Raw genomic sequence first — 23,259 nt, forward strand, 5'->3', positions numbered from 1 at the left:
TTCCGGTGCCCGCTGCAATCTCCAGGGAAATTGCTCCCCACCCCCTGCTCTGCGTCACGATGTTCTTGTTTTTCTCCTGGGCCCTGTGACTCAGCACACAGCGCCAGATGGCTTCCTGCGTTTTCAGCCTTGTTATGGACCCTGGTATAGTAAATGCACCCAGAGTAAGATGCAAGGGAGAGGCAGGACCCTTCTGCCCAAACCTCCATCGTGGACACTTTGTAGTCTGCTAGTCTTAGGTTGCCCTTCCCCTCCTCCAGCCCTATGTGGTTCCAGTGCAGGCTTGATGATGTGAGGGGCCCAGTCCTTCTGAATCTAGTGATCATGGGCAATTTACTTTCTGAACTTTAGCCAGAGGACCGCCAGGGTCACTATTATTATTATTTTTTTTTTTCTGAGAGTTGGTTACAGAGTTACTGCCACAAGGTGAAATACACAACTGCCTATTAAATTTAAATAACAGGCACATGACTATTTTTTAAACGTAAGTATGCTCCATATCTTTTATTTGAGTTTTACTGGGGATCTCGTGGCTTTATTTGCTAACTTTGGCAAAGCTGCATGTGGTATGGAGTGAGAAAACAAATGTGAAAGCACTTTGTCATCTGTCAAGAGCTACACTTAATACAATCTTTGTCATGAGACTTACATACTTATCCATTGCAACTGGCTTCATGTGGGGCGTAGAACATTCTTGCAGGCAGATGACAGAGCATCTTTGGGCCACCTCAACCTGTGAAGTGGCACACTGGGTCCTGTTTGTCAGTTGACAGCCCTTTGGACGTTTTCCCTCTGAGGCTCAGTGTGTCCATATTTAATTCCTCTTAATATTTGGATGAGAAACAGCAAGACTACAGATGCCCAAAACTTTGCCTACTGCTGACTACCTGGCAAGTCTGGGGACCAAATCTAGAGCTCATGTCTAAAAGAGTCAGGCAACATGACTTACAAGGGGTGTGTCATAAAGGATGTCTGTGCACAGTGTTTGGCTCTAAGATGTTTGTGCTGCCCTGATTAACATAGCAAGACAAAAGGAAACAGCGTACTATATATAGAGCAGTTGTTTATTTTGGATTTTGAGTGTCTCCTCCTACTAGAAATCTGAATTATGTAAGGGGAGGGAGTTTTACTGTTTTCTCAGAACAGTGCCTTGATCCCAGAAGGGTAGGACATTTGAAACCTAGTTTAGCTGGCCACATTAAAGAACGATCAACGCTTTCATTATCTAACACCAAGGAACCTTTCCTAGTTAGCTACTCTTCCTTTCTTTCTGAAGAATGGCCATAGCTTTATGGTTTTTGGAGCAATTTATACCACTTCCTAACAGAATTGTCACCAGCTAGTGACTCTCTCAAGTGTCTAGTGACCAGGGCTTTGTCTGTCTTCCCCTAAACTCCCCAAAGATGTGATTGCGACACTTTTGCACATTAATAGATTTTCATTATCTCCTGTTTCATCTGTTATATGCCTTCCTGATAAACACCTGACTCACAGTTTGCGAGACTAAGGGTTCATGTGGCTTTGCCTGGCTCTGGCAAGGGCCTGGTGGACTGCATCCCCTTTTGGTAGATGATATTTCAAGCCACAGCTGCTCCTAAGGCAGGAGTGATTGCCCAGCATGTAGCGAGAGCTTGGATTCTGTGACTGGCCACATCCTTAGCAAAAGAAATACAGGCAGGCTTTAGAAATACGCCTTCCAGAAAGCCCTAAGAACCCTGTTGATTTTGCTTGGGAATGTCTGATGGAGGAGCCTGACATGGCTGGCCACTGACATTTGAGAGAGACTCACCAGTCTCTGCAGCTGCATTTGGGTCTCACCACCTGAGCTGGCCCTTTACTGCATTTGATTCTACTTGAACTGCGGTCACTGGCATTCTTGCCTGATAATCCCCAAAGCTGGCTCCTCACCAGCCCTAGTCCAGACCTCCCCACCTTTCGCAGGACTCCTGGTTCATCCTTGGCTTCCCTGATTTCATACTTTCCTTCACAAATTCACCTTCCCCACAGCCCCAGAGTTCACTTTTTGTGAAATAAATGTCACCTGCAGTCATGTTGTCCCCTGGCTTCCATTGTATGAAATTTAGGAAGCCTAATGTCATCTCTAAAGTGTTTCTAAGTTTCTTTCAGAGAGAGAAGGAGAGGGAAACCATGCTCTCATGGCTGTTTGAAGCTGAGAGTCCTGGATTCTGCTGCAGTTTAGTATGGGGACTGGTCATTCTGCACACGCATGTACACATCCATACCAAACGCCCTCCGGTTGTAAGTCACATCTCTGAGACCTGGCTATGGCTCTTGTTTAAGTCTATTTTCTACTTTTATAGCAGAATACAATAGATGGGGCAATTTGTAAAGAATGGAAGTTTATTTAACTTAGGATTCTGGAGGGTGGGAGGTCCTTGACCATGGATCTGGCATCTGCGAGGCTTCTAGTGAGAACAATGTGACACGGCAAAAGGGAAAAGGCTGGGGAGAAGGACAAATGTGCTTCATAACAATTCAGTCTCACCAGGACAAACTCAGTCCTACAAGAACGGGATCAGTCAGTTCAGAAAGGTGGAGCCTTTGTGACCAAACAACACCCACTGAGACTTCCTTCCCAACACTGAAAAATTGGAAATTAAGGTTCTAACACTTGAAAATTCAGTAGAAACATTCAAACCCTAGTAGTCTCTTTCCCCCATTTGCTTCCCCAGAAAATTCACACTCACAGAATGTCATTTTTGCATGAGTCTGTGATCAATTTTTCTGATGGCAGAAACTGTGTGTCAGGGAGACATCACCTTTGATATTTTTCTTTTCTTAAATAACACGTAATTGTAAAGGGGGTATAGGATGATTTTCTGATACATGTATACAACATAGGATGATTAAAGTTGAATGACTACCATATTGGTCACCTTGAACATTTATGATTTCTTTATGTGAGCGCATCCCAAATCTTGTTTTCTAGCTATTTTTAAATGCATAATATTATTGCTAACTATACACATCCATTTTTGAATAAGTAGGAAATGCATACTTTCATTCTCTTGATTAAAAATTGAGCATGTTTTTAAAATGGAGAGCAAAATAGTGATTAAAGAATCAGAGATAATGCTGAGGAGATGGAACAGGCAGACATAGGAAGCTGGTTTTTCGACATTGCCATGGAGCTGGTGTTCAGCCCCAGACTGCATACACTTACCTCTTGGACTTCCTGTTGCAAGATAAAAATAAACTCCCACATCTCAGGTTACCGTGAGTCAGGTTTTCTGCCCCGTGCAGCTGAAATTAGTTCTACCCGCCCCCTCCTACCTACCCCTGAGCCTCTTCCTCTCCCATCATCACTCTTGAGTGCCTTACCTGTCTTTTTCTTTACTTTCACCCCTAGTTGAAAGCATATTATTTCTTAATGGCTTACAAGTTCACTCTGTTTATCCATGATAATGTAAACTCCAAATGGAAGAGGTACTTCTCCATGGTAACTCCAGAGCCTAACTTAATCCTTGGCACACGGTAGGTGCTCGATAAATATTTGTCAAATATAGGAATCAGTGCAAATTCAGTCATGCCGTTCTTCTTTTAGAAGAGAAAATCCAGAGTACAGAGATGCTCTTCAAGGCCATCCTTGCGCTGCACCCTGCCTCCCGCCGCCCGCCTTGCACCCCGCTGTACTGCTTGTCCTGCTGCAGGCTTTTTGAACTTCCGCCAAGCCCTTGCATAGGCTGATAGTCCCTGTGCGTTGCTGAACATCTGCTGTACAGCAGACATTTTTCTAGAAGGAGCAGCTCCCCCTGTATCCATGAGGGATGCGATCCAAGACCACCAGTGGATGCTTGAGACCATGGACAGCACCGAACCCTATTTTAATGTTTTTTCCCGTTACATACGTAACTATGATAGCTTAGTTCACAAATGTGACACACTAAGAGGTTAACAATAACAATAACGAAATGAAAAATCATATGTTATAATAAAAGTAATTTTATTTTTATCAGATTATTTATTTCTAGAACTTTCCATTTAATATTTTCAGACCCCAGTCAACCATGGTAAATGAAACTGCAAAGTGCTAAACTATAGGTCAAGGGGTATACTTCATAGGAGCTGATCTAATGAACCAGGCAAGACAGAGTCTGTATCCCGTTGGAGTTTAAAAAAATGGAAAGAATTTGGCCAGGCGACTATAGTCTTATCAGTTTTGGGTTTTTTGTTTTGCTTTGTTTTGTTTTGTTTTGTTTTGTTTGTCTGTGTATAGCCCAGGCTGGCCTGTAACTCACAGCAATCCTCCTGCCTCAGTCTCCTGAGTGTTGGGATTACAGGTGTGAGACATCCCACCCTGATCATCAGTCTTAATGAAAGCAAGGATGCAGGGAATTATGAGAGATCCTCACTCTCTAAACAGCAAACTCTTTTTCATCTATTAAGGCCCAATTTCAATAGCCTTTCCTCTAGGAAGTCTTCACGAAAGTCCTGATGTGGGGCAAGTGATTTTGGTGCTTCCACAACCACTGGGCCTTCTGCGTTGCAGCACTTAACCCACTCTGCTGTCTTTGTCCCTTTGTCTGTCCAGCAGCCTGTAAGTCTATAGGGCAGGAGATTCTCTTCGTGAATCTCTGAGTCCCCAAGTCCCACGCAAGGGTGCCCGCGGTGTCTTCACTGAGTTCGCTGCTGACCTCTCCCTCCCTCGGCTTGCTCCCCTCCTTCCCAGCCCCTTTCAAACCTTGCTGGAATTCCAGGCTTCCACAGTGTTTCTGTTTCACACTCAACTACTAAGCTTTTTTGTGTCTTGCTCAAAATGAACCCCTCCTCTTCCTAGGGTCTTTCCCCCCTAGGATGACTAGAAAAGTTTGAAGTGATCCAAGCTAGTGGTGATTGTTTTCTGCTTCTTAATTTTCTTTTATGCTCAAAATAAGGGCCCTTACTTCTCCCCTTCCATCTTGGATTGCTACTGGTCCATAGTGCCTTCACCAAACATGCTAAGTGTCCTCTGTATCTTTGCACATGCTGTTTGCCTCTGCTGAAGATGCTGTTCCCAATTGTCCCATCCTAGTAAAGCTGCCCCATCCTTGAAGCCCAGGTCCCATGTTAGCTCCTCAGTACGACTTCTCCTATGCCTCCTTCTGCACCCTCAAGAAACAAGAGTTGCTCCAAAGTTCCCTAGCCTTCCTTGGCTGTTACCTGATCCTATGGCATCCTGGCAGTCGGGGGGGCATGTGGTCCACATTGAACCGAGAGAGAGCAGCAGCATTAAAGATGTGGATGGAGACTGCAAGTGGGAGGTGGTGAGGACAGAAGAAAAGCAATGAGCCTAAATTATCACTAGTCCCTCTCAAATGCACCTATGGAGTTCAGAATATTTGACAGAACCTGGCTATGCTCATATCTCTGTGCTTTTAAGCAGCCAAAGTGTTCCCATCTCAACTCTGCCATCTTAGTGGGAAAAACATTATCCAGACTTAGCCACGGCATTTCCTAGAGTGAAGGAGCTGGGGAAGGCAGTGGGTTGAAGATCTTGGGCTTTGGAGTCAGGCAGTGTGAATGGGAGGCTTAGCTCTGCTGCTCAACACACATGGGTCCCTGAGTCCTTGACACTCAGTCTTCATGAGTAAGAATGGGCACATCAACTTGTAAGGTCACTGAAATAAACACAAAGCACACTCAAGTAGTAGCTGGTCAACTACAATTGTTATTCTGTGTAATTATGATTGGGTGTCTGCTACCATCATTCGTGGTAGGAAATGTCCAGGATAGTGAGACTTAAATGAGGGCACAGGGCCAGGTGTGGTGGTTCACACCTGTAATCCCAGCACTTGGAAGGCTGAGGCAGGAGGATCACTGTGGGTTTGAGGCCAGTGTGAACTACATAGCAAGACTCTGTCTAAAAAACAAACAAAGCAAAACAAAACAAAAACCCCTACAGCACAAAACGGGAAAATAAAAAGAACACTATTATCCAAGTATTGCTAGACAGTCCTGTGTACACAAGTGACAGGAGCCCAGCTTTAAGCATGCTTAAGTGAAGTAAAAGCTACTGCAGAGGAGAAGCTCCCAGGCACATGCAGGAAGAACAGATCTCCGGCTTCTTTACCTCTTCACCCCGCCTTACTGTGGGCAGCCCCGTGGTCAGGTAGTCTTCGTGCACACATCGGCCCCAGCTCCTCCTGGCTGGCATATCTACACAGTTATCATTCTCTGCAGAAAACCAGAGGGTTTCTTTCCTAACATTTCTCACAAAAGTCTTGGAACTGAGTCTCATTTGTGTAATTCAGTTGCATTCGCATGGTGGGGTTAATCTTAAGCATAAGAGGCTGCTCTGATTGGCAATACCTTGGTCACATGATTGTCCTGGGCAAAGAGGAATTAGAGATATGGACTCATCTTAACCACATGGGCTGAGAGGGAAGAGTGTCTCCCAGGAAAACTGGGGTGCTGTCACTCAAAGAAGGGGAGTAAGTATGGTGTGCAAGGAAGCACAATAGTTGTGTCCTAGAGTAGGAGATGGGCTGTCCCAGGGGCTCTGGAAGGCCGGGAAATTGGCAGAGTCAGCACTCACCAGGCAGTTTGAGGTTGCTGCCGCTGGCTTCTGTTTCCAGCAGGCCTCATGCAGGAACATGACTCAGCAGTGCAGCTGCCACACACGTGGTTTGGCGGCCAACCATTCCCCTCTGCCCCAGTGCTGTGTCAGTTTGCCCCCAGAGCTGGCCTGGGATCTCACATGCAAATGCTGCCAGTCTTCTGGGGGTCTTCGCATTCTTCATTGCAGGCCTCCTCTTTCCTCTTCTTCCTTGCTCCAGGGCAAAGTGTGGCAACTGTTGAGAAAAGGGACAAAAGTCACCTTAAACTTTGATGAGTCACTTTGGATAAGTCTGCTGTGGCTGCTCTCTCTGTGCCCAAGCAGGAGAAAGACAAAGACAGTTTGACCGATTTTCCAGACCCTAGAGAGGAGAAGGCCAAGAGGCTGGGCTGGGTGTCCTGGAGGTCCTGGCAAAGGGCTTTTCAGCACCCCAGTGATACAGGGGACCATGAGAGTGGTCCCAGTTGGGTCCATCCTCTGTAGCAAATAGCAGGTGAGGGGATGACTCCAAGATGCCCTTGACAGAGGGAACTGCACCCTCAGCAGACCTTTCCTGGCACCTCCTGAATGTGCCACACACCAGAACAGAAAGGCAAGTCAAATCTCATCCCTGCACTGAAATGAGGGAGTTACTAAAGGAAAGAGGTGGTTCAATTATGGCCCAGGTGATGGAATCCTCTAACAGATGGAAACTTGAGGGCTTGGAGACAAATGGGAGAGATCAGAGGAGTCCGGGACTGAGCTGGCCTTTGGAACAAACATTGCTGGCTGAGAGAAAGAAGAAGGGAAAGGCATCCCAGGAGAAGCAGCATGTGCAGAGGTTGACAGTGGCTTGGGGACCTGAAGCGGAGCTCACAGCCTTTCCCAGCAGAGGGGATGAGAACAGGAAGATTGGAGTGGCAGATGGAACCTGTGTGACAAGTCTTAAATATGACAGTGTTGTGGTCTGATAGAGCCCTCCAATTCAGTTCATTTCCTCTACAACAATTAAACAAAAACGTGTGGGACATCTTCCTTCTCTAGGAAATTGTCTTAGAGAAGACTAGGAGCCTCTCAGGAAAGGTAAACAGAAACCAGACTTTCTGAAAAACAACATCTGAAGGTTTCTTGCACAGTCATTCCCACTACTCCAAGGTCAAGTTCCTTTCTGAGATGTTGAGTCCATGGCGAAGGCTTGGACTGCAGCAGTAGCCAGATGAAGAGACAACATAGCTTCTGCCTACCCTCGCTGGCTAAATACAGTGGCCAGGCAGAAGCCAGCAGCGGGCCTTCTAGCTAGTAAAATCCACCTTTCCTTGTCTTTTTCTTTTGTTATTTCAAATTCAACTCACTGTTGGAGGGAAGTGAGAGCCTTGGTCCCAGGTTCCCAGCTGTGTCACTTTGGCCAGACTCTTGTAAATTTGTTTCCTGAGCTGAAAAGATGATGCGGGGATGAGCCTGGATCTAAGATGCAAAGCCTCTGTGCTAGGAGATTCCCTGGTGGCCTGTTCCCCCAAATCCCACCTCTCCCAAGGCTGTGAGTTTCCTTTAGCCCATGTAGGCCATGCTGGAGGCCAGCACTGCTGCAGGTACTCTCGGGCCCCAGGCTCTCCCCGTTGGGTCACAAACTATGTCTGAGAACTTCCACAGCATTCAGTCCTGCTAACAAACTGTTAAATAAAACTTGTCAGGTCTCGAAGCATGACCACAGAGCTTCCCAGTGACCTGAAGGCAAGGTCAGGAAGTGGGGCTCTTTGGGGTTTCACACCAGCATGCAGCTGCTACCTTACCCACTCCCCACACCTCACAATGTCCAACCTGTGAGACATCTGGACATCAACTTCCACAGCTCCCCAAAGCAGCTGCCCCTTGGTCAGCCATGGGGCCTAAGGGAGCCCCCCTCTAGCCATGTGGTCTGTGGTGGGGAGAGGCCCATGGCACCTTGGAAGTGAGCTCAGATATATGGTCATGGAGTCCCAGGGCCTTGGGAACCTGGAGTGGCCTTTGGTGGGCACATGTGGGGTCCCATATGGCACCCCTCCTTTTTCCCTGAGACTCATCGCTGGGGGAGCTTTGCAGGAACAGAGAAGGGTTCTCTGAAATGCAGGCTTAGGGATGAAACCTTCTCATCCTGTCAGAGGGTATTGGATGGGAACTGGGGGAAAATCAGGTTCTTACTATTTCTAACTGAGATCTGAAATTAGTCCCTGAATCTGGCCGGTCCTCGCTCTTCTGCAGTCTCAAATTATCTCATCTCTGAGTTTCCTTCTAACGCTGGTCCAGGATCTGAAAACTGGTCCTGCCCTTCCTCAGGCAAGTAGATATCAGCTCACCCGCTTCTCTGGGCTCTGCTGCCTGGTGCCAGTACGCCCAGGGTCAAGACAATCTTGGGAGTTCAACGTGAGATTTTTCTGAACCTCAGACCTGGAACTGAGAAGCAAACAAACTGACTACACCTTTGATGTGTCTCATTTGAGACCTTGGATTGTAAAAGCATGCCGGTCTGGACCAGGCTTGCGGAGATAGTTCCTGGTCAGGATCCCCAGGACGACCAGCCCATGCTGATACCTGCTACAGCTTGGCTGTTTCTCTCAACCAGGTCTGCAATCAGAGCCTTGAAGAAAAGAGTTGAACTAGGAAAACTGACAAGAAAGAGAATTCTAGACCTAGTGTAGGAAAAAGTAACAGATGCAGTTCAGGGGGGAAAAAAAGGAAGGAGGTAGGCCTGTGAGTGCTGCAGGACCCAGGGACAGGCCTGGGGAGGACAGATAAGGGATGAGAAGGAAGGGGCCGCTACTATAACCAGGCGGTGAGTTTTACTACATGCTGTGACACGTGCCCGTATTTTCACCTACACTTCCCTAGTAATTTAAGGCTTCCATAAACCAATGAAACCCTTTCCTTTCCAATGTCCCGGATTTTGAAAGCTGATGGGTCTGCCTACTTTCTATTTTGCTGCAGATATTTACTGAGGGCCTAATCTGTACCAGGCATTCTTTGGGACCCTGGGAGGGGACTGAAATAAGACAGACACAAATCCCTGCCCTCCTGGAGAGAGTCAGACAATGGGCCCAAGCAGGAAATGACAGAAGGTCTAGTGGGGTGAGAGCTCTGGAGAGAAACCAGGTCAGGGAAGGGAGTGCGGCAGGGGTGGAGCAGGAAGGGTATAATTGTCAATAAGGCCATAGTCAGGGGAGGTATCTGTGAGCAGGAGACACTGGAGTAAAGTTCCCAAGCCGGTAAGGGAGGGAGCGGCCTGGTGGGTGAGGGTGCGAGTGGGAGGGAGGGAGGGAGCCCAGGGACAGGGACTGTGAGCAGCAAAGGTCCTCAGCCCGCTCAACTGCGGGAAATAAAACTGCGGGAAATAAAACTGAGCAAGAAACAGAGGGAAATTAAAAATAGAAAATCCAGAATAAATCCCATTCCTCTTAAGGGAGGGCGATTGGCGATGTCTTATAGACACACACACACACACACACACACACACACACACAGAGTTGTGCTTCAATATCCCAGGGAGCTGAATTCCAGAAACCCCATGGATGCAAATATTTGTTATACAGTACCATTTAGGGAATAAGAACAGTTATACATTTTTGGGACAGGTGTAATGTATTTCCAGAACTTGTTTGATCCGTAGTTTTGATCTACATAAAGAACCTGCTGATATGTTGAGCCAACTGCATATGCACGTATGTTGTATGTAACACACACATATACGATGGTATTGTTATGATTTTAAGCTGTACAAGAATAAAAACTTGCTCCAAGTCAGTTTCTGTCTGCAGGTGAACTTGCAGCAATTTACAGCGATGACAGTTCACAGGTGAAGCATCCACGCCTCACAAAGGGAGCCCATGTTGCCTATGACACAGTACCCGAGGGCAGGATTTGACCTTGGATCCAGCAGAAGCTTTGCTCTTACCCAGTCCCTACTCTGGCTTGCTTGGCAGCCACACCTCACCCCAGCCTCCAGGGCTCCCCAGGTGCTGATTAAGAGGACTACTTTGCCATCTGGTTTAATCTGATTTCCCTTCTTTCTTTTTTTCCCCCTGAACTGCAGGCCTTGTGGACAGTCACCCAACTGGTAGGACAGGTGGGTGGGCAGGACCAAAGACTGTTCTCTTTCCTGGAGACCAGTGGGCAGTTCCCTGGCGCCAGGCCTGCTGGGGCCTTGGCGTTGGCAGTTGGCCTATTCAGGAAGCCCCAGTTGTGCTGGGGGGTGTGGCCTGGAAGGCTGCATTGCTTCAGACCAGTTCAGGACACTGAGCACAAGAGAGCACCTGCTCTGTGCTCAGCCCTGGGATCTCTGTAAATGACCTCACCGCAAAACATTCTCTCAGCCACGTGCACAGGGAAGTGAGCGATCACTCAGTCACTTGTTCGTCCATTTCGTTCCACCAAATTTTGCTGAGCACCATTTCCTTCCAGGGAGTATTGTCTGAGGCTCCAAGATGTGCCAGGCACAGTGCTGGACCCTTGTACTCTTTATTTTGAGTGTGGCTTGGGGTGAGAATCTTCAAGGTAGATTTGTTCAGATTGGAGGAGACTCAGGTCAGTTTTGGGCAGGGACTTGTAGTTTAGGGTGGGGAAGGGCATTCGGGCAGGTGAACAGCCGGAGCAAAGGCTGGTAGAGAAGAGTGTTTGGGGGCCAAGAGCTGACCCTCTGGCTCAGGGTTTTCCTGTAGGCAGTGGAGGGAGAAGTGATTACTGGAAAAGGAGAGTAGGTGGTGCATTCACTGTCTGCTCTCTGAGCGACCTTCACAGTCACTTCCCTCTCTGACCCTCACTTTGTAACACTACGCGCCAAATGTAAGGATCCTTATCTTGTCTGTTTTTGAAGGGAACCTTTGAAGGTCAAAGGAATCAGAAATTTTATGAGAAGAGAAAGAGAGACAGAGATACACCGACAGACACAGACGAGAGAAACAGAGACAGAGACAGACAGAGAGACACAGATCCATCTCGTGCTTATTCAGTTTCAGGCCTCACTTTTACGAGGCCAAATCTGACCCGAGTTTCACCCAAAGGTCCTCAGTTCAGCCTGGGTTCGATGGTCCCTTCAGGACTGATTTCAGCCACACCTTACCTGGCCCCCAAGATGCTCCTGGAGGTCAAGGATACATCCGCTCATTTGGAGGCCTGCTAGCCAGTCTGCACAGGGCTAGCAAGAGGTAGTGGGCACAGCTGTCCCCAGTCTGATTGTCCATTCAGGAACATATTTCCCTTGAGATGCTCAGCAAATTGGTTCTGTCTCCCGCCTCAGTTTCCTCCTTGATGAAATGAGAATGAACACAAGGTTATTGTAAGATGCAGTGAGCAATTGTTGACATGGAGCCTGTTTCTGCCTCCGCGATGGGCTGCTGCTGCCAGTCTAACCAGGGCCTTCACCACCTCTACCAGGAAAACCTGCTAGAGAAAAGGCTCCTGTGGTTCCAATGCACAAGCCTCTGATGGGCAGGGAGGCCAAACTGAGAGTCAATTACTCATTTCATCCATTTACTCTCTTACTCCTTCAACAAATATTTACTGACCATCTTCTAAGGACCCAGCATAGCACTGCGTTTCTGACTCTGAGTGAAAACCTATGAGAGAATTAAATTAGCAGACAATGGAAAATTGTGTGCTCCGTAGAAGTGAGCAGCAGGAGGAAAGGCCTCAGAAATTGAGAAGTAGGGTGTGGCAAGAGCATGCACTGGGACATCTCCCAGGCGAGGTGACTTTTAGCAGAATTTGTGGAACTCAGATGAGTGGGAGGAGCGAAGGGGCATGTCAGATAAAGGGAGCTGCCTGTGCAAAGGTACAGAGGGAGGACTCTGTGTAGCCACCAGACCTGCTCAGCTGGAAGGAGTGGATGGAACCTGCTTATGCAGGTGGCCAGGGCTGGGCAGGAGAGGATCAGACATCCAAACACTTCCTGCAGCCTGGGATTCCAGGGTGTTGATGAGGTGAGGTTGTGTCACTCCTGAATGTTTATTGGATGTGCAAAAATCACTGCATAAACTCAAGTCTGGCCTTCTTGTTTCCTTGTTTAAAACTCTCAGCCTTGGGATAATCCCCAAACTTCTCAATGCAGCTTTAAAGACCTTGTGTAATCAGATCCGTGGTCATATTTCTAGCCTCAAACCCTAACCTTACCCCCCTCACATTCAGCATGTGCTGCAGAGTCCCATCGCCTCCCTTTCTGTCTTTTCTACGCATTTGATTCTACTGTGTTCTCTGCATGGTGCAGGGTCTCCTTGGCTGTCTCAGGGTTGGCCCTCGGTGTCACAAAGCAAAGAGAACAATGTTTTTGATGTTCCCTGGCCTGGAGGCTAATGCCATCTCTGCTACTTGCTGGCTATGTGAATTGTTATTCTCCAAGCCTTAAGCTTCTCAGCTGTAATGGGCACCATATAATCAGCTTCACAGGGCAAAACAAGATAAGGATTCAGCAAGGAAATGGATATAAAATACAAAGTAGAATCAGAAAATGTGGCACTTTGCTATGTGCTTAGTAAACAAAACTAGCTTTTTCATTCCTGTAACTGATACTCCTCTTGGTACTTTACCCTTAACCAAATAAAAGCACAGTAGTTTTTTCAGTTTAAGAAGTGACCGACAAATACACTTCTGGTCAGGAGTGAGTGATAACACGGAAAGGATACAGTGACAGTTACCATTTGCTTGCACCTACCGTGTTTCAGGCACTACGTGGAATGTCTAAAAACTCCACTCCACTTAATTCCCAAACCCCCCGGCAAAAGTTTCTGTCTATGGGCAATCTCCAGCGTAAGCTGGTTCAGCTTATATTTTTTCAACTTTAAGGTTGTGCAAAATGACAGGTCTCCAGGGTAAATTGTACTTCCTATTTTGAATTTTCATCTTTTTCTGGGCTACTTATTTGCTGAATGATGTTTTCTAAAAATGCTGGACAGTGGCAGAGAGCCACAGCTGCTGGTCAGCAGGGCGGTCACATGAGGGGAGCAAGAGGGCCGCACGGTACGCAGCGTTGCTAAGCTGGACGTCTGGTGCCTGAGGTGCACGAACCGCATCTTCTACTTAACAGTTTTTTCAATTTAGGTTGAGTCTGTAAATCAAGGAGAATCTGTATTTATCTGTTTCAATATGCACATGCACACACACAAAACAAAATAAAAACCAGAGGCTCAAAGATTTTTAGGAACTTATTGGTATCCCACAGTTTATAAGCTTATGAGTAACAAAGTCCAGTAAACATTGGCCAGGTCTGAGTCCAGTGACTGTACAGTTAAACATATAGACAGACACACATGTATTCTACATCCACACACATTACACACATAGCTTCGCATCTCACACTGTATGTTTACATACATGCACACACACTCTCGCGTTTACACACACAAAGGAATGAGCACAGAAGACAGGATAAATAGGAGATTGGAACTATGGCTGATTTAAAAAGAAGGAGGAGGCATGAGCAATCTCACTTGGTCCCAACCAAGGATGGTGAAACAGCTTGATTCCAGGCGTCCTGACCTCCACTGTCAGCCTCACTCCACTCATCAAGCCCTTCTGCACAGGATGCTACTAGAACTTCCTGGCTTCAGAGGCTGTTTCCCCTCCTGAAAAGCACTCTTGCTTCTCACAACAGTCCCAGGTATTAAAGGCCTGGCAAAGAACACGTGCTCATGGCATGGTCGTGAGCTCTTCCTGCAGGAGGGGAAGGCAGGTTCCTTGTCCTGGGACCTCCCTACCCCTTATCTGCTGAACAACAGATGGGCTCTTGACTGGTCAGTGGGATCCTCCCCTTATTTCTCTTTCTCTTTCTCCTCCATGTAACATCCTTCTCTAAGCCCTTGTGCTGTGCTGATTGTGCAAGTACCTTCATTTTCATGTACTGTCATGCGTGTGTTACTTTTATAAATTTTATATTCAATTCGATAAAGAAAAAAGTTTTAAAATAATATCTGAAAATGCCTGGAGCACTTTAAGTATTTCAGACACATCTCACTTTAGAAATGATGACAACCAATCTTGTGCCCAACATTCATTCATCTGAAAAATATTTATTGCATGACACCTACCATGGGCTGGACACTATTATCGTCACTGTGATAACAATCGTATACCAAATAGGCATGCTTCTGGCATCCAGGGAGGCACAAGAGGAGATGGAAAGCAAGTTAGTAAAAAAATAAGCACAGTAATTTCAGGTGATGTTGTGTTATAGATACAACACAAAAAGTTGTGTAATACAAAAAGAGTCAACAGCAAGGATCCAAACAAATACTAACATTCAAATACTAATATTCAAAGTCATAGCAGCACTATTCACAATATGTCAAAAGGTAGCAATAACTCAATGTCCAATAATAGATGAATAAATGAGATGTGACATGCATGCACGGCAGAGGAGTGTTCAGCCTTAGGAAGGGAATTTTGACCCATGGTTCCACATGGGTGAACCGTCAGGCCATTATATTAAGTAAAACCGGCCAATCACAATAGGTCACATGCTGTATGTTTTCATTTTCTTGGGTTACCAGTGGTCAAATGTACAGAAGTAGAGTTCCCAGAGGCTGCGGGATTTATTTAATAGGTACAAAGTCCTGTGTGAGGACTAAGACAATGCTGGCGGTGAGTGATGGTTACCTAATCCTGTGTGTGCACTTCATGCCACTGAAGTGAGCACTTCGAAATGGTTAGTGGAAGAATTTTATGTTTGCGTATTCAGTTGAAAAGTTTAAATAGACCATATATTGATTTTCACATGCAGTTATGAGATAGAATATACCTTGATGGGGTGGGGTGTACGCTAATTTCACTGAGGTGGCCATAGAAAGCCATGAGAACGAGCATTTGAGCTGAGAGTGGATGGAAGAGCAGCGGTCAGTGGTCAGCTTGACAGCGGGTGGAGATCAGGTGGGAGAGTTGGCAAGGGCCCCAGCTCATGGGGCCTTGTAGTCCAGGGTCAAGGAATGAAGCTTTTATTCTAAGAGCAGAGAAAAACCCTATAGTAGCCGTGGGTGTGACATAATCAAACTTACAGTTTTCAAAGCTCTTTTAGGCTGTTGTGTGCCAGAGAGGGCCAAGGGGTGACGGATGCCGAAGGAAGGACCGTGGCTTTCAGGTCAAGTTGAGAGCTGTCCCTGCCGCTACCTCTGCCTGTTCATCCACAGCCCCTTCCTGTTCCCACTTCAGGGGCCTGCAGTCACATTCTGGGAAGGAAAATGAGGAAATCAGTGTGTTGAAATCTGCTGGTTGCTGGGTTAGTGGAAAAGGCTTTGCATTCTTGGGGATGGGGCGTGGTCTGATTTATTCAGTTCCCCAAAGTACGGAAAGAAAGGCACAGAGATCCAAAGCCAAGGACCCAGTGCAGGTGAGGCTGTGGTTTACTGTAGTGTCAGCCTTAGCACTGGACAGGGCTGGCTCCATCACAGAGGTCAGTCATCAGCTGTATGTTTTGGGCAAAGGAGCCCGTCTCCCACAGTTCCAGCTTCTGCATCTGAGAAGAGGAATAATAGCAGTACTTACACTGCAGAATTGATGTAAGGATTCAATAAAATAACGTGTGAAGCTTTTAACATTGCTTAGGTCAGTGTAAACACTCAATAAAGGATAGTTAATCACTACCACTGTGTTCATTTTCTATTATAGATCTAAAACATGAATTCCATCTACTCTGGGTAAATAGAAACCATGAGTTTGTCTTTTGGATTAATAAGGTTGGTTACTCTGTTGGTTGGCTTTCCATTTCTGTGACATAATACTTCTAAAAAATCAGCTTACAAGGAGTAAAGATTAATTTTGGCTCATGTTTGAGAAATTTCACTCCATGAAATTTTGGTCTCAGTGCACTGGGACTGTGGTGGCTGGTGCCCAGCACATCATGGCAGGGAACACAGGGCAGAGATCAGGCCACTTCACAGTGTTCGGGGTGTGGAGCCAGAGGAGGAAGGGAGGGTCCCAGTATCTCCCTGAGGGCCTATCCCCAGTGACCTAACTTCTTTCCACTAGGATTTGCCTCTTACCACCAATAGTGCCCAAGAGTACCACAGGCTGCAGACCAAACCTTAAACATGTGAGTCTTTGGGGGTCACTCCAGATCCAAACTATAGCAGCTGCTGTTACATACTGTGTGAAGATCTGGGGAGTAGGCTTTGGATTGTCATCTTTCCTTCCTCCCTTAGCTCACATGGTTGGCATTCCTAATGCCCTAGTCTCGAGTACAACATTCAGAATACCCGGAGGTGCTTTTTCAGCATCTGGACAACCTGCCAAAGTGGGAATCAGCCCTCTCTGGGCCACGCTAACTGGAGACAGTTTAAAGATCTAGACTACCAATATGTATCAAAAGAATTGAAACATCTTGAAGAGGTATTTGTTTACCCATGTTCATAACAGCATTATTCACAATGGCCAACAGCTAAAAGCAAGCCAGTTGTCCATCAGTGGATAAATAAAGTGTGATCTATACATACAACAGGATATTTTTCTGCCTTATAAAGGGAGGAAATTCTGACCCACACTACAACACAAACCTTGAAGACAATATACTAAGTGATATGTGATATATATTAACCAGTCACAAAGGAAAAGTTGTATGATTCCATTCTTATGAAGTATATAAAATAGTCAAATTCATAGAGACAAATGGAGAATGGCAGTTGCCAACGGCTTGAGGAAGGGAAGTGAGAGGTTGTTTAATGAATATGAAGTTTCAGCATTGCAAAACGAAAACATTCTGGAGATTGCTTGCACAACAGAATGAATATTCTTAACATGACTGAAATATACTTTTTAATATGGTGAAGATGATAAATGTCATCTTTTGTGGAGTTTTCTTTTTATCACGCTTTATTAAAAAGAAAAGTACCTAGATTTCCAAATAGAAAAATCCAAGGTCTGACCTGGTTTTCGATGTAAACAGGAATCACAATTTTCCCAGTTTCTTATGCCGCACACTGAGTATTGTGTAACAGCCTCACAAGTAGTTCAGTACTTAGTACATGGTATATACTTGACAAACACCTGTGCTTTTGTTATCACAAGTGCTGAAAAAATGCCCATTGAATGGATTAATGGAACACATGTCTGAAGAGCCAGAAACTTAAGTTCTTAGTCTTAAAAGAAAACTGTGTATAAGGTCTTCGGTCAAGTCCCTTCCCTAATCCTACGATAGCTTCCCCATTGCTAACTCTGATGGCCTCATCTTGGATTTCAGTGGCTTGCGTCACAGGTGATCACTCTTTCCTTCCTGAAAACTTTTTTTCACAGTCAGGGACACTAGTCTTTCTTGATTGCTCCTTGTACCTCCCTCGAACCAACATCCCAGTCGCCTTCATAGCTCAGTGCCCAAAGAGCAGGGTTGTTTTGTTTTGTTTTCCTATTTGGTGAACTTCTGTATCCCAAGTTCCTAAAATAGAGCCTGGCACTTAATGGGTGTTCAGTATTTATTTAACTACCTCTTTGTCTACACTTCAAGTCAGGATTCAGCCAATGGGCCTCCCTAGAGCAGGACCGAAGTTTTCTCTACCTGGGAGCTGGACCAGTCACTTCTACGAAACAGATTGAGGAATGTGCAGAGGGAAGAGAAGGTGGGTGAGTAATGAGGGGGATGAAAGGCAGAGAGAATTGGGGGCCTTCCAGAATACATCCTAGTATCCCTATGATAATGTCCTTTGAACAAGCTTAGCAGACTCCTGCCTCAGGGTCTTTCCGTTTCTTCTGCCCAGAATGTTCTTCCTATTATGTATTCATAGTATGCTTCCTCCTTTCTTTCATATCTCCACTCATAAATCATCTCATTAGAGAGAGCTTCCTGCTTTCACAGAGTCATATCCTTCCCCCACTTTATGCTCTACTCCTTATCTTGCTATACGTTTGTAAATAGCACCTCTCACCATCCGATACATCACATGTGTCATTTACTGACCTTTCCCATTGTCAGTTTACCCTCAAGTAGTGTCATATCTACAAGAGCAAGGACCTGGTCTTCCTTCTTATTTCAAGAGCCAGTATCAAGTATTTGGTAATCTGTGTCCAGTGGATCAATGAATGCAAAAATGGACACAGCATGCCCATCTGCAAAGAGGCCAAGACTCATAGGGTCCTGGATGATGCTAACAATCTACAAACAACTGGAAGCCACAGCACTGTGTCTTTCTCACAGATAGGATCGTGGCTTTTGATATTGCCTCCAAGCCACCTGCTGAGTGGATTTATTGGGTAACTCCATGACCTTGCTCCCACTGGAGAACTGATCCTTCTTCCATTTCTACCATGATCTCTCCAAATTGCTGTCCAACAGACTGACCTCCAGTGTCTTTACCAACGAGGATGTTGCTTATTCAGAATGCCATGATGGGCTTCTGAGTCTGCTGGGAAACGGGCAATAGAAGTACAAATGCTCATCCCTGGGAGGCTGGGTTTTGCAGGCCATATGCAGCAGAATGGAGAGCAAATACATTACAGGCAGAGAACAAACTTGCCCCCACTCACCCTACTGCACTGGGACTTCTCCTTCCTGTGCTGTGGCAGGGTGTTTTTGACTTTGGCTTCTGGCAAACATTTCATTGACTCCTGGATTTCTCAGAGCATCAACAAAAGAATTGGGCCTCTGGCACCCTGGGAAACTATATTCCAGTGATGCTCATTCACATCGTGATTATCCTCCCTGATTCCCTAACCACACACACACACACACACACACACACACACACTGACTGTAGTGCACTGGCTCTGACTGCCCTGTGACACCACAGACATGAGAATGAATGAGTCACATGGCAGGCACTTAGAACTCACATGGGGTGCTTATGCAGCTCAAGTGCAAGGATGGGGGAAGTGACCTTGTTTCATAAATGTGATACTCTCGGCAGGAACTTATCTTGTGTTCTCCCCTTGCAGTCAACTAAGAGGCAAAGCCCTGAGAGAAGCTTTCTGCTTGCTGCTTGCTGCTTAGTCAAATAATTGTTCTGGACCACTAAATGGAGAAGGGAAAGAGCAACGTGTTAGTTCACTCAAGAGCGACTACAATCATGTTTCTCTTACAGGGAGCCTGTTACTTCCCACAGCTTGGGTACCTCTGTTTTCCAGGTTGCTGAGGGCCCACTGGTTTACAGCTGAGCCCTGTGTGTGTATGTAAGTACCTGTTTCACATTCCTGCACACATGTGCATGCAGACATGCACACAAAAGTCATGCACAGATCTAAAGACATCATGCCTGTGAATCACAAACACAGGCGTACATCTTTACATAAATGGTTCAGCCCCACAGTCTGCATAGGCACAACAGGTCCATACACAAGTACCTTTACCAGGATGCACACCCACCAAGCATGTATTTGCATATATAGCAACAAGCAAAAAGTGGGTCTTTTTCTACTTTTTGAGATACTGAGAAGCCAAAAATATACAACACTTGGCAAGGACATTGCAAAGTGAGGAGCTACTGCCCCTCAGCAGGAATTCCAAAGATGAGGAAAAAAATCTAGCTTTTCAACCGGAGTTTAATACATACCTGAGGGTAAAAAATTATGGAAAGCAGATCTCAAGAGGTATTTGTGCATCCATGTTAGTAGCAGCATTGGTCACAGCGGCAAAGAGGTGGAAGCAATTCATCCATTGACGGATGAATGCATAAGCAAAATGTGACCTATAAACACAATGGAATGTTATTCATCCTTAAAAAGGAAATTCTGACCTGTGCTGAAACAGTTGAACTGTGAAGTCATCATGCTAAGTGAAATAGATTGAAAAAGGCAAGAAGGAAGATGTTTGGGGAAGCTGTTAGAGTGATGTGACAGTTTCCTCAGCCTCACCTTGAGGCAGGACATGGGACTGTCCTTCACATCCTAACCCTGTGGCTGGGCCTCATTGCAGAGAGCTTGACCTGACCTCCTAAAGTTAGAGGCAAGCATGTTGGGGGTGGCTGGTGATTGTACCCCACACAAAATGCCTAAGGCTGGAAGAGATTGGGCTGGCTCACTGCTCAGCCCCCAGGAGAGAAGGAACACTGTGCTAAGAATGGCCACCACTTTGGCATTGGCTGGGCAGAGAATGCCTGAGCATTTTCCCTGCATATATGGACCAAGCACAAAGAGATCTGGTTGCTTTTCCCCAAAAGCCCCAGGTGCTGTGATATCAAGGGGGAATTTATAAGAGGTGAAGGGAATTGATACAGAACCAGGCAGTAAAAATAGCCACTGCCTTAACAAACTGCATTTGGGAGAATCCCAATGATAAGGGTCTTCACAAACCTACAGAATAACCACAAGATAAAGAATTAGGCTTAAGCCTCTGCTGAAGCCAGATGAAACAAACACAGGATCTAGGGGTATCAGGGAGTCCCAATTCCCACCCTCCATATTACCTAAGGAGGCAGAAGAGGCCTAAGGAAGCAGGAGAGAAGAAAAAGGACCCTCTCTTCTTGCCCCATGTTGGCTCTCTAGCCCTAAATCAGCCACTACAGATTGAGGGAGGTGAGAGGACACATATTTCACTTCCAGTACAATTTGAACTTTCTGCAGTTACCCAGGCTGGAAATTTTCATTATGGAAATGAGATTATTCTTGAGATTATAAGTGTCAGGGTAAGATTTGTGATTCCCTAAAATGAATGACCAGAGTAATCAGGCCTGAGTTTCTGCCCTGTAAAGATTTCCTCCATTAAGGTGGGGAAAAAGTGTGTAAGCCAGCATCTTCCGAGAGCACCCATTTTAAAAAATGAAGTTACTTATTGCCTTAAAAATTCTGCATTTCTATGAAGGGCTACTCCTACATATGGAATAAGCTTAACAAATGATCTAGCAATGAGATTTCTGTTCCCAGCCCACACTTCTGCCAACACACAGACTCTGTTTCTCTGTAACTTGGGGTGATATAATTGACTGTGTCACTTAACACACACACACAAGCACACACACCATGAATGTATGGTTTTGCTGTAGATTGTCCACAGCCAGCCTAGGAAAGAGGACCTCTCTGACATCTAAGAAATACACATTCTTTTCCTTTTAGATTCAAGGGTAATATGAAAACACAGCACATTCAAGGCCCCGAATAACAATGACTTATCTTCAAACCTTTCATAACTTTGGCCAAAAAATCTACAGTGCAAACTTGAACCATAAATTAAGTTCAAGCATTTAAATTGTTGGCATTGTACCATTTCTGAACTACGAAACTGACTTGCATATGGTTCAACCTGTTAATGTTCCTTTTTAGGATTCTTTTTCATAAAACGAGGGTGATAATTCATATAGAGAAGGATTATTTTGCAGACTAAATGTACAACAGACACTAGGACCTACCCTAAAAGCCACAGTCACTGGTTTTCAGATTATCTTTACCATGTATTGATTGGAATAGAAGTCGTTGCTGCTTAAAGTGCATTTAATTTCCAATGTGTCACCCTCTGTAGACTCTGGGAAGAGAAGCAGGATTTCAGAATCTGTTTTATTCTCTTTTGTCATAGAGCTGTTTATTATTTTCTGATCTTTCATCTTTATAGCCTTTTATTCTTAGGAATGTAATATCCACTCTTCTCTTTCTGAACGTTTTACTGCTGCTTTTCTTGTTCCTGGCCAGTTTTCTTCTATTTCCAGCATTGTCTCTGTCACCTTTGGGTTTCTTTTTTATCTGTTTCTCTTGTTCCAGATGCTTCGGTTGCCTAGTGACATTGGCTGGTGCTCCCATTTATGAGCTGGAAAGCTGTTTGAAAGCCCACGAGCAGAGCTTGTTGATTGTCGAGCTTCACTACTGGATGGCAAAGTGAACAGCTTTTGCTGTTAGGCTGGTCAGCTTTCCTATAAAGAAATCCTCCAGTCTCTTTCCTGGGAGTCATTCTCCTGGTGGCGTGTGGTTCTTATTGGCAGCCGTTCAGGTCTCACTATGCAATATGAAAGTTCTATTTAGTATTCTTGTAAAATAAAGTATTTTTCCCTATGCTGAACGATGTTTAGTGTCTCTCCAATTCCTCTTCCCCAAAAAGTACCCAGTATTTTATTGTGGATAGAAGAAGGACACAGCCTGAATTCTCTGTTTGGTGTTATGGTGTTTGGTGTTATGGAGTGATGGTGGTGGTGGTGATGGTAATGGCGCTTATGGTGGCACTGATGTTGTTAGTAGCAGTGGTGGTGGTAGTGATGGTGGTATGGAATTCAGTGGTGGTAGCAATAGTCTGATGGTGGATAGTGTTGAGAGTGATATTGATGCTGGTGGTGATGGTGATGTTGATGTTGGGGTGTTGGTGATGGTGATGTGGTGATGGTGTGGTGGTGGTGGTACTGATGGCAATTGTGGTGGCAGTGGTGATGGTGTTGATACATCTTATTTCTTCAAGTATTTTTATCACTCTCAACCCTTCTTCTCGCCCCACTACAAGATACTTGGTATCTCCAAGTCCTCACACAGGCTTAGTTTAAGGTTTTCCTCTGTTGGCGTAGGAAGTTACTGTTCACCTATCTCCCTTCCTTTTTCAAAAAATTAGTTGACACAGCTAAATTCATATTCTCTTTGTGAACTTATTCCTTTTTATAAATTAGTTCCACTGTCATTTTGCAGAGCTTGAGGAAGAAGCTGATATTAATGAATGGGGTTGCTTTCCATTTAAAATGGATGTTCTCCACTGTCCTTTTAATATCCAGACTTTGCTTCTTTTCATCTGATTTTCTGCTTTTTCTATATTTATTTTATTTTCAGTGCAAAAAAATACATTCCATCTCTAAGCACATTGAACACTCCAAAATGAGGTCAGA

General features: G+C 45.4%; 2 long non-coding RNA genes across 3 annotated transcripts; one reads left to right on the plus strand and one right to left on the minus strand.

The window, feature by feature from the left end:
- Window positions 1–4,178: 4,178 nt before the first annotated feature.
- Window positions 4,179–15,770, minus strand: LOC134471617 (uncharacterized). 2 transcript variants are annotated; one of them, XR_010041112.1, is made up of 4 exons: window positions 15,547–15,770; window positions 11,625–11,808; window positions 6,536–6,791; window positions 4,179–6,174 (listed from the first exon to the last, which is right to left on the minus strand). It is a non-coding gene; the product is annotated as an uncharacterized LOC134471617 (long non-coding RNA). The 2 variants fall into 2 exon arrangements; XR_010041111.1 differs by having other exon boundaries at window positions 4,179–6,791.
- A 2,036-nt stretch (window positions 15,771–17,806) lies between these two features.
- On the plus strand, window positions 17,807–22,457 carry LOC106028376 (uncharacterized). The gene is made up of 3 exons (XR_001201994.2): window positions 17,807–18,096; window positions 19,555–19,642; window positions 22,160–22,457. It is a non-coding gene; the product is annotated as an uncharacterized LOC106028376 (long non-coding RNA).
- Window positions 22,458–23,259: the final 802 nt, after the last annotated feature.

The sequence above is a fragment of the Cavia porcellus genome, unplaced genomic scaffold (genome assembly GCF_034190915.1).
Source record: "Cavia porcellus strain 051 isolate PalLab524CR breed Dunkin Hartley unplaced genomic scaffold, mCavPor4.1 scaffold_19, whole genome shotgun sequence".
Lineage (NCBI taxonomy): Eukaryota > Metazoa > Chordata > Mammalia > Rodentia > Caviidae > Cavia > Cavia porcellus.